Consider the following 16,547-nt stretch of genomic DNA (forward strand, 5'->3'; position numbering starts at 1 on the left):
CCGACTGGAGAGGATGCCAAAAGTGTTTTCAATGACCCTTCTGGCATGAGAGAGACAATAATTAAATATTCTCTGCTTTGGGGTGAAGTTCCTCATAGGAAAGGGCTTCATAAGATGTTCCCCCAGAGGAAAGGCTTCATCTGCCACAAACACAAAATTGAGGCCTCAACATTGTCCTCAGCAGGTGGCAAATTTAAGGTGATGTTCTGGAGCCAATGGTAGAATTTGGTCTGCATAATCACTCCTCCATCAGAGTTGCAGCCGTTCTTCCCAACATCCAGGTACAGGAACTCGTAGTTGGCAGACACTACCGCTAGCATGACTATGCTGTAAAAGCCCTTATAATTAAAATAATAGGAGCCCCAGTCGGGTGGTGGGGCAATCCTGACAGTTGGGAAAATCCTACTGATGCTCGAACTGAGCTGCAACATCCTGCCATTGCTGTGGGTTGGAAGGAAAATGTGGAGTCAAAAAAGAAAACAAAATTACTACTTTTGCACATAACATTACAAGCAGATTTGACACAAACATCCTTATCTCTTCTCAGACAATCAATGATATTTCAGTTTATATATCACTTTTTTTAAGCAGTTTAAAAGCAGATTATCATTTAACAATATACCACATATTTAAGTACCATTTAGGGTATAATATCATGCTCTAAACATTATTTCCATGTACAGTTCCCATGTTTAGATTACAACTACTGATGTAGACGGTCTCTGTTGTCTGTGACCTATAGTGAATTTGATTTTGACTTTTTTTCCTGAGCACTATAGTGAATTAATTTCCATGAAAATTTACGCAGTTTTGGCCATTTTGCGACCATTTATTTGCACATTTGCAAATTTGCGCTACAGTAAATAAACCCCAGTGTGTGGAACACCTCCACCAGCTAAAGTGCCTGCTCACCTCAAAGATGAATGTAAAAGCATAGACAAATCACTCCTCGTGTCCACCACAATGGATCAACTTTCACTCTCCAATGGTAATGCTACAGTCTCCAAACTGCTCTTCTGTGTGGATAATCAGGGTTTGTATTGCTGTCAGACAAACCTTCCTTCACTGGCAGAAGTGCTCAATCATGCTATTACTTCCGTAGGTTATAGACATGAAACAACAAACACAAGTGCCATAGTGTACTCTGCATGTTTATTAAAAGCCCCCAAAACAAATCCACTTACAAGATAAAAAACTTTAAAACAGCATGTCTCAAATCACTTCATTTACCGCAAATCTACACTCATGATGCTTCACAGATTCGGCTCCTGTATATTTGTCAGCCCCCCTCACACCTGCATATATGTCAGCCTCCAACACACCTGTATATTTGTTAGCCCCACACACACCTGTATATTTGTCAGCCCCCTCAAACTTGTATATATGTTAGCCCCCCCACACACCTGTATATATGTCAGTCCCCCCACACACACATACTGTATGTATGTCAGCCCCCCACACACACCTGTATATATGTGAGCCCCCCACACACACCTGTATATATGTCAGCCCCCCCACACACCTGTACCCCCTATATATTTGTCAACCACCTCCAACACCTGTATATTTGTCAGCCCCCCCCCCCCCCACACACACCTGTATATATGTCAGCCCCCCACACACCTGTATATTTGTCAGCCCCATCCAACACCTGTATATTTGTAAGCCCCATCGACTCCTGTATATTTGTCAGCCCCTTTCATACCTGTATATATATCAGCCCCCTACTACACACCTGTATATATGTCACTACCTCACACCTATGTATATGCCATCCCCCACACACACCTGTATATATGCCACCCCCACACACACACCTGTATATATGTCAGCCCCCCACACACACACCTGTATATATGGCAGCCCCCCCACACACACACCTGTATATATGGCAGCCCCACATATACCCACATCTGTAAACACACAAGGCTCTGGCCCCTCCCTGTACACAAACAGCCCCCCTCCATTTCCTTCACAGCCCCTACTTGTAAAGACGATCTTCCTACCTGTTCCCAGCTTGTTTCGCAAAGCTGACATGTTGCTGGCATAGAGAAGCACAGTACATGTGGTGCACATGCACATAGTAGGCAGAGGTCGCAGTAAAAAAATTGATGTCTGAGCTCAGTGCCACAGAAAAGAATCAGCAGACAATCTGATAGTGTGTATAGGGTTTAAGAGTATTAATTGGTATGAAATCAGGTAGGCCCTTGTACTACATGGTTTTAGAAAATCTGAAGACAAAAATCTGCAGAAAATTGAATAGTGTGTATGGGTCCTTAGGCTGCCTGTGGGTGGTGCCAGGTCAGCAGGTGGACTGTTACTAGACATATGGAATTGCATAAAAGAAAATAAAACATGCAAAATATGACATCCTTTAAGGAAACATGAAGTTTCAAATTAATATCTTGAAGAACCCACAAAATGTCAGAGCTCAGCTGACTTGTAATCTAAAGAGATAACAGAACAGGTCCATGTTTTCCAGTTAAAGCGGTAAAGAAAAAGAAAAATTGGACCCACCTGCGGGTTTATGTCAAAATATACTCCAGTGCAGCGCTGTCACAACTCTCTGGCACTTCCATCTTCACCAGCCCTTCCTCTATGAATGGGAAGGGCTGCGATGATGTTACTCCCGCGCGCATACTCTGGCACAATGCTCTGAAGGTACAGCACAGGTATGCCATCTCTTCAGAGCGCATGCACCAGTGAGGTCACTTGCTATGTGAATAGCTCCTAAACAGTGCAAGTTTAGGAGAAATTCACTGTACCTACAGGTAAGCCTTAGTATAGGCTTATCTGTAGGTACAGATAAAAAAAATTGACTTTACTACCACTTTAAATATATGCTGGTAAAATCCATTCATGATTCTATGGGAGAAAAAGACGATTTCTTAGATTAGTGGCAGGACGTACAAGGTCCATTATAGGTGGAATTAAGACAGTCTCTATTTTTTCTTGACAGGTCTAGAAGACTCTATGACCAGCTTGCGAAGAAAGTGATGATCCCGCACAACAATTAGTGTAGCGATTTCGCTGTTAGCAGGATTCTGGGTGTGAAGCACGAACTACCAGCTGTATCAGCTTGAGTTTTGAAGGACAAATCTGAAACCATGCTGTGGATTAGGTCATGACTCTTTACAAGAATATATAGTTAAACCCTTTCGAGCTCTCGTCAAGATTTTTGAAGTATAAGGATGTTACTGCTTTGCAGCTGTTAGGTGTAGACCCGTTGATGACAGAACAAGACTCAGGTTGCAGATAGTCCTCTGTGAGCAACTCTGTAGCATCTACAGAAGTAGAAAGTGATTTAGTCCGTACTTACAAATTCCAGGAACTGATGAGCAGCAGTTCATTTGAAATGTTGTTATAACAAGGTTATCTCAATCAGCTCTGTAATGTAGCCTTGATTTTCTTGTATGGTAATTTTATTGGAGTGCACAGCATCTGAGGCTTAAAATGACACACATATTATATGTACCTGCTCTTTGCAATGGTTTTGCACAGAGCAGCCCCAATTCTCCTCTTCTGGGGTCTCCGGATGGTGAACTGGACTCCACCCCCTGTCGAGTACCACCATAGCAAGCCACATAGTTACATAGAAGGTGAGGTTGAAAAAAGTCCATCAAGTCCAAACTATGGTTGTGATTATATGTCAGTCTTGCGTTGTATATCCCTGTATGTTGTGGTCGTTCAGGTGTTCATCTAATGTTTTTTCTAAACTATCGATGCTCCCTGCTGATACCACCGCCTGTGGAAGGGAATTCCACATCCTTGTCGCTCTTACAGTAAAGGACCCTCTATGTAGTTTAAGGTTAAACTTATTTTATTCTAATTTTAATGGGTGGCCATGTGTCTTGTTAAACTCCCTTCCAAAAAAAAGTTTAATCCCTATTGTGGGGTCACCAGTACGATACTTGTAAATTTAAATCATATCCCCCCTCAAGCGTCTCTTTTCCAGAGAGAATAAGTTCAGTGCTCACATGCATGCTTGGTCCTGAGCCCTGCTCTGTGTGTTCATAAGACACACAGAAAATGTGTCGGCCTCATCAGTGACTCTGACAGCAGTGGGAACTAATGGCTCCTGCTGCAGTATTTGATCCAATGAGGAGTGAGAGGGCATGGGAAAGTATTCACTTTTTCCACATTTTGTCATGGTACAGCCTTATTCCAAAATGGATTAAATTCATTATTTTCCTCAAAATTCTACAAACAATTACCCATAATGAAAACATGAGAGAAGTTGGTTTGAAATCTTTGCATATTTATTAAATATATGAAAGGAAAAAAATCACATGTACAGTACATACAGTGGGGATCGAAAGTTTGGGCACCCCAGGTTAAAATGTGTATTAATGTGCATAACGAAGCCAAGGAAAGATGGAAAAATCTCCAAATGGCATCAAATTACAGATTAGACATTCTTATAATATGTAAAAAAAAGTTAGATTTTATTTCCATCATTTACACTTTCAAAATTACAGAAAACCAAAAAAAGGTGTCTGCAAAAGTTTAGGTACCCTGCAGAATTTATAGCATGCACTGCCCCCTTTGCAAAGCTGAGACCTGCCAGTGTCATGGATTGTTCTCAATCATCGTCTGGGAAGACCAGGTGATGTCAATCTCAAAGGTTTTAAATGGCCAGACTCATCTGACCTTGCCCCAACAATCAGCACCATGGGTTCTTCTAAGCAGTTGTCTAGAAAACTGAAACTGAAAATAGTTGACGCTCACAAAGCTGGAGAAGGCTATAAGGATAAAGCATTTTCAGATGTCAATATCCTCTGTTCGGAATGTAATTAAGAAATGGCAGTCATCAGGAACAGTGGAAGTTATAGCAAGATCTGGAAAACCAAGAAAAATATCAGACAGAACAGCTAGCAGGATTGTGAGAAAAGCAATTCAAAACCCACATTTGACTGCACGATCCCTCCAGAAAGATCTGGCAGACACTGGAGCTGTGGTACACTATTCCACTATAAAGAGATACTTGTACAAATATGGTCTTCATGGAAGAGTCATCAGAAGAAAACCTCTTCTACGTTCTCACCACAAAAATCAACGCTTGAACTTTGCAAATGAACATATAGACAAGCCTGAGGCATTTTGGAAACAAGTTCTGTGGACTGATGAGGTTAAAATATAACTTTTTGGCCGGAATGAGCAAAGGTACGTTTGGAGAAGAAAGGACACAGAATTTAATGAAAAGAACCTCTGTCCAACTGTTAAGCATGGGGGTGGATCAATCATGCTTTGGAGTTGTACTGCAGCCAGTGGCACAGGGAACATTTCACGAGTAGAAGGAAAAATGGATTCAATAAAATTTCAGCAAATTTGGATGGTAACTTGATGCCATCTGTGAAAAAGCTGAAGTTAAAGAGAGGATGGCTTCTACAAATGGATAATGATCCTAAACACACCTCAAAATCCACAGCTGATTACATCAAGAGGCATAAACTGAAGGTTTTGCCATGGCCTTCACAATCTCCTGACCTCAACATTATTGAAAATCTATGGATAGACCTTAAAAGAGCAGTGCGTGACAGACAGCCCAGAAATCTCAAAGAACTGGAACACTTTTGTAAGGAAGAATGGGCAAAGATACCTCAAACAAGAATTGAAAGACTCTTGGCTGGCTACAAAAAGTGTTTACAAGCTGTGATACTTGCCAAAGGGGGCAGTACAAGATATTAACTCTGCAGGGTGCTCAAACTTTTGCAGATGCCATTTTTTTGTTTTCTGTCATTTTGAAAGTGTAAATGATGGAAATAAAATCTAACTTTTTTTGACATATTATAAGAATGTCTAATCTGTAATTTGGTGCCATTTGGAGATTTTTCCATCTTTCCTTGGCTTTGTTATGCACATTAATACACATTTTTACCTGGGGTGTCCAAACTTTCGATCACCCACTGTAAGTATTTACAGCCTTTACCATGACACTCAAAATTGAGCTCAGGTGCATTTTGGTTCAGCTGATCATCTGTTTCTACAACTTGATTGGAGTCCACCTGTGGTAAATACAGTTGATTGGAGATGATTTGGAAAGGCACACACCTGTCTATTTAAGGTCCCACAGTTAACAGTACATGTCAGAGCACAAATCAAGCCATGAAGTCCACGGAATTGTCTGTAGAACTCTGAGACAGGATTATATGGGGAAGGGTATAGAATAAGTTCTGCAGCTTTGAAGGTCCCAATGAGCACAGTGACTTCCATCATCCATAATTTGAAGACGTTTGGAACCACCAGGACTCTTCCTAGAGTGGGTCGCTCAGCCAAATTGAGTGATCGGGGGAGAAGGGCCTTTGTCAGGAAGGTGACCAAGAACCCAATGGTCACTCTGACAGAGCTCCAGTGTTTCTCTGTAAAGGGACTAGAACCTTCCAGAAAAACAACCATCTCTGCAGCACTCCACCTATCAGGCCTGTATGGGAGAGTGGCCAGACGGAAGCCACTCCTCAGTACAGGGCACATGACAGCTCACCTGGTGTTTGCCAAAGGGCACCTGAAGGACTCTCGGGGGAGAAGGGCCTTTGTCAGGAAGGTGACCAAGAACCCAATGGTCACTCTGACAGAGCTCCAGTGTTTCTCTGTAAAGGGACTAGAACCTTCCAGAAAAACAACCATCTCTGCAGCACTCCGCCTATCAGGCCTGTATGGGAGAGTGGCCAGACGGAAGCCACTCCTCAGTACAGGGCACATGACAGCTCACCTGGTGTTTGCCAAAGGGCACCTGAAGGACTCTCAGAAAAATAAATTTTTGGCCTGAATGCAAGTGTCATGTCTGGAGAAAACTGGGCACTGCTCATCACGTAGCCAATACCATTCCTACAATGAAGCATGGTGGTGTCAGCATCATGCCGTGGGTTTTTTTTTTGCGGCAGGAACTGGGAGACTAGTCAGTATCAAGGGACAGATGAATGCAGCAATGTACAGAGGCATTCTGAGTGGCCGTCATAGGGGGCTCGTCCCTGTGTATATATCGTATACACAGGGACGACCCCTTACAAACGGCCCCTCAGACGGCCCAACCACAGTTCACTCCAGCATAGTTGATTCCCACCATGCTACCACGCTAGATGTACCTGCTTTTTACTGGACTAGCTTGAAGCTGCAACCTCGTTCATCAACCCTCTGTATGAGGCATGGAGACCTAGGATGCCAGTAGTGCAGAGGAAGGCATGAACAGAGGGCTGTGAATACTAGGTACATAACCACACTTGACTTTGCTAATCACACATAGGCAGAATTGTGAACAGGTGGAGAGGTACCCAATTGACTTGGCACCATAACTGTGCATGCCAGTAGTGGTATTCATCATGTGTCAGTTGCTTGTTAATACTCACATGTGCCTTTTGAGGATTTATTGCATGCCCTCATGACATTACATGCTGATGGCTATATTCCTACACATGGATGTAGGCTATCTTCATACAATTACATCTGCTGGTTTTTGAGCCTCTACTATTGATGCTTTAGGATGGTCTACAAGTGCTTGATTACACCCCCTGTAGTCATTGGTATCACATTCTGGCTCAGTTTCCAGGGACCTAAAAGCATGTTCTGTACTGTTCATCCCACTGACAATGGTTCTTGACCATGACTGTTTACATTTAGTGGATTTTTGCAGGAGGGTATCTTCTGTGGTGGGCCCTGCCAGCACTGTGGTGAGGTGCCCCATTAGCCCATTTTGGCTCTAAGGTGTGACACCATCAGCAGTGGGGCCAGATCTTGCCATAGATGTCTTTCTGGGGTTTTGCTCTGTAGGGGGGCTCTTTTGGGGAGGGTAGGCTCAGCTCTCTGTGGGGTTTTTGTGTCTTCAATAAATTTGTGGGGTAAATCTCTTTGGGTGTGTTATATCTTGTTTTTTGTTTTTGTGGTTTTTGTCTTAGATCTTTGATACACACCCTCCTAGTACTACTAGGTGAGTCCTACACATTTTATTTCAGCAAGATTTTTCCGAGGTATTTTTGTCTGTTGGTTCATCTTCCAAACACAACAATTACCCTAAGCACGCATCCAAGGTAACAAAGGAGTGGCTATGGGAGCTTGTAGCATCATACTCAAAAAGACTTGAGGCTGTAATTGGTGCTAAAGGTGCTTCAACAAAGTATTGAGCAAAGGCTGTGAATACTTCTGTAAATACTTCTGTAAATGGGATTTTTTTTTTCATTTTTTTTAAATAAATTTGCAAAGATTTCAAACAAACTTCTTTCACATTGTCATTTTGAGGTATTGTTTGTATAATTTTGGGGAAAATTATGAATTGAATCCATTTTGGAATAAGGCTGTAACATAACAATATGTGGAAAAAGTGAAACACTGTGAATATTTTCTGGGTTTCAATGTACATTGCTGGATCAAGATCGGGCTCAGATAAGTATAAGGAAGAGGCTGCAAGGAAGCTGCATGCAGAAGGCCTTTTCTCTTTCTGCATAGAATGCAGTAAGGCAAAAATCCTTCTGGGTGTATAACCTCTTTAAAGTAGAATTACAGTCTAAATCTAACTAACCTTAAATGGCAACCACCCCCCCCCCCCCCCCTACTACATTCTATTCTAACTACCCTGAAGAAAAGAAGATGCTTATACTTATCAATTCTTAGGCTGCACTGGTCCAGTAATGTGATCGGTTCCCAGCGGTTGCTTCAGGGCAGAGGATGACAACCAACAATGGATGCACCATAGTAAGCATATGGGTAATGTCACTGCCCATGCATCTCTCCTCTTCCCTGAAGTTGACTTCTGAGAGCCAATCACACAATGGAGTCAGCATTCCCAGTGAATAGGTAAGAGCTGTATAGTATATGTATCTCCCTTTAACAGGGTTAGAATAGGAGGTAGAAGAGGGTCTGGAGCCATTTTTAACTTAGATATAGATTGGATTTTTACTTTAAGATTTGCATGGATGGTTGGTTCCAATAATTACCAAACCTAGGTCAGTTTTTTTGTGCATAAGGATCATCATTCTAACCATTGTACTGCTGACGTACTGTACCTTAAAGTACTCTCAAGATGTCTCTTACCAGCAGAAGCTTGATTTCGGCATTGTCAAATGGTGGGATGAAGTCATCTAAATGGCTTATGTGAGGTAGAGAAAGCATCTTCTGGTGTAGGGATTTCCACTCTATCATTAAGTAGTGATTGTGCTTGATGAGTTCAGGCACAATAATGAAATCATAAGAACAAGTTGACCGTCCTGAAATTTGCACTGAACCAGCGCAGGAATGCAGTGTATAGGACAAAACATTTTCCTCAGTGCTGAACAGTTGAAGAACTCTGAAGCTGCAATTGAATCACTGCTTTTGTTGTCTAAGACAGCATACATCTTAACTACTTTCCTAGGTTGTCCTTGGTAAACACCTTAGCTAGCCATATTTTTGCACAAGTGCATTGTGGATGTAGTTCATTGCACTTTGATGTGACTGTTACCAGTGATGTAAGTAACTCAGTTAAAATAAATAGAGTTACTTAACGCAGTTACTTTAGAGGGTAACGAGTAATCTAACTGACTACTCTTCCCCTCATGGTAACGTCGTTCCCATTACTTGGGCAGCGTTACTGCACTTACATCCTGTCTGGACCGCCCCATCCCACCCCGCCTATCCAGAGAGAGAGAGTGTAGGGTGGCAGGCGGACACTGAAAAATGAAGTCAGCTGACCAGCTTCATTTGGAACGTGACTCCAGGTAGATGGGACTAGCGAAGGAAGTGAATGTCACACCTCAATCGGCGAGATTGACACCTCGCGAGCCCCGTCACCTGGTATGGTTTTAATGGGGAACCCCTACGCCAAAAAAAGGCGTGGAGGTACCCCCAAAGTCTTTAGCAGACCCTTATCAGAGCAAGCAGCCCGGCTGGTCAGGAAAGGGGGTGGGGACAAGCGAGCGCCCCCCCCCCCCCCCCGAACCGTACCAGGCCACGTGCCCTCAACATAGGGGGTGCTTTGGGGAAGGGGGGCCCTGAGTAACTAATTACTTTTCCAATGTAACCGAGTTACTAACGCAATTACTTTTTGGGACCAACGCTGACTGTTACAGATGTCTGTCCATCGCTCTGCACAATGATCTGGCATAGCAGGAGGGAGGATTTGCAGGAAAAGAGGATGGATGAACGAGGATGTGGCTGAATTGCTTGAAGATGGGAATCACTGTGGTCTATACATTTGATTAGAAGCAAAATACTTATATCAAATCCTCATTTCTTTTCAAAGTTTTTTGCTTCTTTCATGGGTTTGTTCTGAAATCCAATCTTTTTTTTGGGAGGATGTGGCCTCTTATGAGTAGGATATTGGGACTTTCCTTCTACTCATTCTGGTGACCTTTGCTGAGGTTTGTGTCCAAATTTGTTATCATATTTGTCTTTTCAGGGCTTGTGCCAGAGCTTGAAAGTATATTTGTCTCTTTTCACAAATACGAGAACCTGAGAGTCTCTGAATCTATTGTAAGCATATTTCTCAGGAAAGGTTGTATTCTGGGTGCTAAGCTCAGTGTATGTGAAACTAGGATCACTTTTCTGCAATGCACTTAAAGAAATCAGAAATGGAAAAATGGCAGAAGGGAAACTTGATTCTCTTTCTTGTTCCTTAAAACCTGAGTTGACTATTTCCCCTTTATACTGTGGGTCAAGCAATTTGATTCACACTACAAGCAATGTTAAGATAGCTGAAGCCTCATAGGGGGATCTGTCGTGGCAAGGTGAAGTTTAAACAAATAATCACTTAGTTATTGAAATCTTACCAGATTTCTTAGGAAAGGGTTGTGGGGAAGAGGTCCTTGTTCCCATCAGCCCTCCTGACCCAATAAAGCAGCCCCCTATGTTGGAGGCATGTGGCCTGGTATGGTTCATTGAGGAGGGGGCGCTCACTCATCCCCTCCCTTTCCCGACCTGCTGGGCTGGGATAAGGGTCTGGTATGGATTCTGGGGGGGGGGGGAGGTCCCACTCCATTTTTGTTTTTCAAATTTTGCTGTGGGGCTCCTCTCAAAATCCATACCAGACCTGAAGGACCTGGTATGCATTGGGGGAGACTCCACACAGTTTTTTTATCCATTTTTTTATTGCCAGCAATTCTTTTTTTTACATTTAGCTGTCAGCAGGGAAACTTGCTGACAGTCGATGACTCAATGGTTGTTAATGACGTGGCAGCCACCTGCTCCTTGACAATCGCCTATTCGCAGTTTGTTAAAGAGAAAAAAACAAAACAATAAAAACTGCATGAAAAAACGCTGTTCCAAAATGCAAAACGCACCCTAAAACGCGATGGAAAACCACATCAAGTGCAACCACATAGATGTGAACCTAGGGTAAATCTCATGTACAGTTTGTTTCCTGATGGCTGCATCCTATGTTCAGGATGGCTGTGTATTAAAGGAGAAGTCCAGCCTGAGCTCGTTTGGCTGGGCTTCTCCTATGAGTCACATGAGTGCAATGCTTTTTGCACTCCTGTGACCCGTTTTCAGTAGAGAGCGGTCTGAAGTCTGCTCTCTGCTGATGTCACACAGATCAGTCCAGGCACCACATCATCCCGACTCTGGAGGTATGGATCCACCAGGTGTCTGGACTGATGGTTGTCTCAGCCTCTCAGCGAGCAGCTGAGACGGCTGCTCCCTGCCCCTCCACAGCTCAACGCTCCAGTGAGCATGGAGGGGCAGAGCAGGAAAGCTGCTGATTGACAGGCAGCAGCTCTCTGCTCGCCGATGGCTCGGTTCTCGGTGCATAGACGCCGGGGGACAGATGCAGCATCGGTCTCATGCTGCATCCACCTAGGTAAGTATAAAAGGGGAAAAAAAATGGATTGCAATACTTCTCCATCAATGTTAGATCACAGATTTTGGGCAAAGTCAGGCAAAAGGCAGCATGCCAAGCTTTGGGCCCCCCTCTACCGCCTGCACCTCTTTGTTGACCCTTCTCTTTTGGCTCTGTCCTTTATTTCTCTGTCACAGTCGTTTTCTGCAATCATTTTCTCGTCATAGCACAGCATTTTCTTGTCATAGCACAGCAGTGAAGTGACCTTCACTATGGATGAGCCAAACATACCTGTGTTTGGTTTGATGCAGGTTTAGCGAACATTACTGAAGTTTGAGTTCCAAATCCAAATCCCATTAAAGTCAATAGAGACTGAATGTTAAAAAAAAGTACTGATTATTTTCCAGGCTAATAGGCAAGTGATTGGAAAACAAAAAGCATGGTGGGCCAGATACCGCATTGGGGAACACGTAAGCAGAAAATGTTTTTGTAAATTCTATTTTGTGGGCAGCATTGGTTTTAATAATGCTTGAAACATAAAAAATGCAAGCCTCTTTTAAATAACATGGCTTTGGGTTGCCTCCAACCTGCCTGCAAAGCGGGCACATCTATATGTTGTATACAACCTACTGCTGCAAAGATACATTTACAAAAACAAAAGCTATTAAAATGATCAGTAAATGTTATCTTCCACCTGCTGCACTTTAAAAAAAAAGTAAAAAAAAAAGAAAGAAAAAATCAGCGAGGGATTCCCCCTTGTCTATATCAGACCCCTATTCTAGATAGGGGTCTGGAATAGATGTTATTAGGGGACTCTACACAAAAAAATGAAAACATTGTGGGGTCCCCCTGAATTCTACATTAGACACTTCAGGTCTGGTAGAAAAAAGAGCATTTGGTGCCCATCAAAATTTTTACTACATCTTTATCTGAGAATTAAGACTGGCAGGCAAGGAGAGGAAGGGACAAGTGTGCACCTCCCTCCTGAACCATACCAGGCCTGAACATGGGGGGTACCTTACCCTGGGGTAACCACTGGTTATGGGAGTCTGCAGGCAAGGGGCTCATTAAAATCTGTGGACCTGTAGATTCTAGATACCCCCTATATGAGTGAGTAAGCAATAAATGCTACCACTACTCATCCACAAAAGAAAAAAGTAAATATATTTATACACAGAGTTGCAGGATCATGTGACTGGACCGGAGTAGTTTGAAAACAGGTAAGTATACAGATCTTAATTATACAAGTTAGGCAGAATAGGTGTGGGGTGGGAGGTGGGGGGGGGGGGGGGGTGCCATTTTCAAGAATAGATATAGCTAGAATTTTCTTAGCCCTTGTACACACGGTCGGAGAATTCGTCGGAATGTGTCCTATCGGACCGTGTTGTCAGATAATCCGACTGTGTGTGGTATGCTTCAGACTGATTCCGTCGGAATATCCGTCGGACCCAATTTTCCAACTTATTGGAAATATTTTCCGACAAACTGGTCCGATCGGACATACTCTGATCATGTGTAGAGAATTCTGATCGGACAAAGTGCCACGCATGCTCAGATCAAATTCCTACACCAAAGCTATTGGCTACTAGCCTGAACGTAGTCCCGTCATAACGAAATGATGTCATCACGTTCTGAACGATTGGATTTTCCGACAACTTGGTCCGACCGTGTGTATGCAACAGTTTCGGACACAATCCGTCGGACAAAATCCGTCAGACAAAATCCAACGGATTTGGTTGGCAGAATGTCCGAGCGTGTGTACATGGGCTTAGACGTGAATCTCTTTTATTCTAGGCTTGTTCTCTTTAACCACTTCCCGACCGCCGCACGACGATGTACGTCGACAGAATGGCACGGGCAGGCATAAGGGCGTACATGTACGTCCCTGCCTTCCCGCGGGTCGGGGGCCCGATCGGGCCCCCGCCCGGTGCCTGCGGCGGTCGGTATTCGTTCGGGAGCGATCCCGGACGAGGGGGCGGCCATTCATTCATGGCCACCCCCTCGCGATCGCTCCCGACGAATAGAAATCCTTCGTGACATCACTTCCTCTCCTGTAATGTAAACACAGGAGAGGAAGTGATGTATTCTCTCCTCCGTGTCGGTATTTTTCGTTCCGACACCGAGGAGAGAGGATCGGTGAGTTGCACCAACACGTCACTACACAGTAGAACATGCCAGGCACACTCACACCCCCCCCGATCACCCCCCCAATTACCCCTGCCCCCCAGTCACAGTGACACCAATGTCATATTTTTTTTTTTTTTTGCATTGGTGTCATTTGTGACTGTAATAACTGTTAGGGCAGTTAGGGTTAGCCCCCTTTAGTTCTAATGTACCCCCCTAACCCCCCCAATAAAGGTTTAACCCCGTGATCACCCCCCGTCGCCAGTGTCACTAAGGCTGGGTTCACATTGCAGCGGTTTATGAGAACGAATGTGATTCGCACCGCACTGCAGTGCAAATCACATCCGATCTCTGTGCGATTCGAGTTCAGCCATACAAATAGTATGGCTGAATTCGCATCGCACCCGCCGCACCCGCCGCACCCGCCGCACCCGCCGCACCCGCCGCAAATTCGCACGGGACCCTTTTTTTGGCCCGCAGCAGAATCGGATCGCATGGGTGTTCACACCATGCGATCCGAGTTTGCAGATCGCACTGCGATATGCGAACTGATCTGGGGGTGTCATTAACATTTCACTGACACTCCCAGCAGTTCGCATAGGGCAGTGTGAACTGCCGCCGGGAGGCATGCGATGCGGGAACCCGCCGCGGATTCGTGGCGTTCCCGCATCGCTCCAGTGTGAACCCAGCCTAATAAGCGATAATTTTTCTGATCGCTGTATTAGTGTCACAGGTGACGCTAGTTAGGCAGGTAGGTATTTAGGTTCGCCGCAGCTTTTTATAGCGCCAGGGACCCCCATATACTACCGCATAAAGCCCCCTGATTGCCCCCTAGTTAACCCTTTCACCAGTGATCACCATATAACTGTTACAGGTGACGCTGGTTGGTTAGTTATTTTTTTATAGTTTCAGGGCACCCGCCATTTATTACCTAATAAAGGTTTAACCCCCTGATCACCCGGCGGGTGTCATTTGTGACTGTAATAACTGTTAGGGCAGTTAGGGTTAGCCCCCTTTAGTTCTAAGGTACCCCGCTAACCCCCCCAATAAAGGTTTAACCCCGTGATCACCCCTCGTCGCCAGTGTCACTAAGGCTGGGTTCACATTGCAGCGGTTTATGAGAACGGATGTGATTCGCACCGCACTGCAGTGCAAATCACATCCGATCTCTGTGCGATTCGAGTTCAGCCATACAGATAGTATGGCTGAATTCGCGTCGCACCCGCCGCACCCGCCGCAAACTCGCACGGGACCCTTTTTTTGGTCCGCAGCAGAATCGGATCGCATGGGTGTTCACACCATGCGATCCAAGTTTGCAGATCGCACTGCGATATGCCAACTGATCTGGGGGTGTCATTAACATTTCACTGACACTCCCAGCAGTTCGCATAGGGCAGTGTGAACTGCCGCCGGGAGGCATGCGATGCGGGAACCCGCCGCGGATTCGTGGCGTTCCCGCATCGCTCCAGTGTGAACCCAGCCTAATAAGCGATCGTTTTTCTGATCGCTGTATTAGTGTCACAGGTGACGCTAGTTAGGCAGGTAGGTATTTAGGTTCGCCGCAGCTTTTTATAGCGCCAGGGACCCCCATATACTACCGCATAAAGCCCCCTGATTGCCCCCTAGTTAACCCTTTCACCAGTGATCACCATATAACTGTTACAGGTGACGCTGGTTGGTTAGTTATTTTTTTATAGTTTCAGGGCACCCGCCATTTATTACCTAGTCTCACTAGTGTACCCCTAAATTTAGGGGTGTCTACTTTCCAAAATGGGGTCATTTGGGGGGGGGGGGGTTGTGCCATCTTGGCATTTTATGGCCTTCAAAACTGTAACGCCCTTAGAAAGCCTGAAGGCGGTGCTTGGTTTTCGGGGCCCCGTACGCGGCTAGGCTCCCAAAAAGTCCCACATATGTGGTATCCCCGTACTCAGGAGAAGCAGCAAAATTTATTTTGGGGTGTCATTTCACATATGCCCATGGCATGCGTGAGCAATATATCATTTAGTGACAACTTTGTGAAAAAAAAAAAAAAAAGTTTTTAATTTTCCCGCAACTTGTGGCAAAATATAAAATATTCCATGGACTCAACATGCCTCTCAGCAAATAGCTTGGGGTGTCTACTTTCTAAAATGGGGTCATTTGTGGGGGTTTTGTGCCATCTTGGCATTTTATGGCCTTCAAAACTGTAATAGGTAGTGAGAAGTGAACTCAAAAATTTACGCCGTTAGAAAGCCTGAAGGCGGTGCTTGGTTTTCGGGGCCCCGTACGCGGCTAGGCTCCTAAAAAGTCCCACATATGTGGTATCCCCGTACTCAGGAGAAGCAGCAGAATTTATTTTGGGGTGTCATTTCACATATACCCATAGCATGTGTGAGCAATATATCATTTAGTGACAACTTTGTGTAAAAAAAAAAAAAAAAATTTTTTTTGTCATTATTCAATCGCTTGAGGCAAAAAAATAAAATATTCAATGGGCTCAACATGCCACTTATCAATTTCCTTAGGGGGTCTACTTTCCAAAATGGGGTCATTTGGGGGGGTTTTGTACTGCCCTGCCATTTTAGCACCTCAAGAAATGAGATAGGCAGTCGTAAACTAAAAGCTGCGTAAATTCCAGAAAACGTACCTTAGTTTGTAGATGTGACAACTTTTGCGCAAACCAATAAATATACAATTATTGACT

Source organism: Lithobates pipiens, unplaced genomic scaffold (assembly GCF_037356315.1).
Source record: "Lithobates pipiens isolate NorthernLeopardFrog02 unplaced genomic scaffold, aLitPip1_a1.2 Scaffold_13, whole genome shotgun sequence".
Taxonomy (NCBI): domain Eukaryota; kingdom Metazoa; phylum Chordata; class Amphibia; order Anura; family Ranidae; genus Lithobates; species Lithobates pipiens.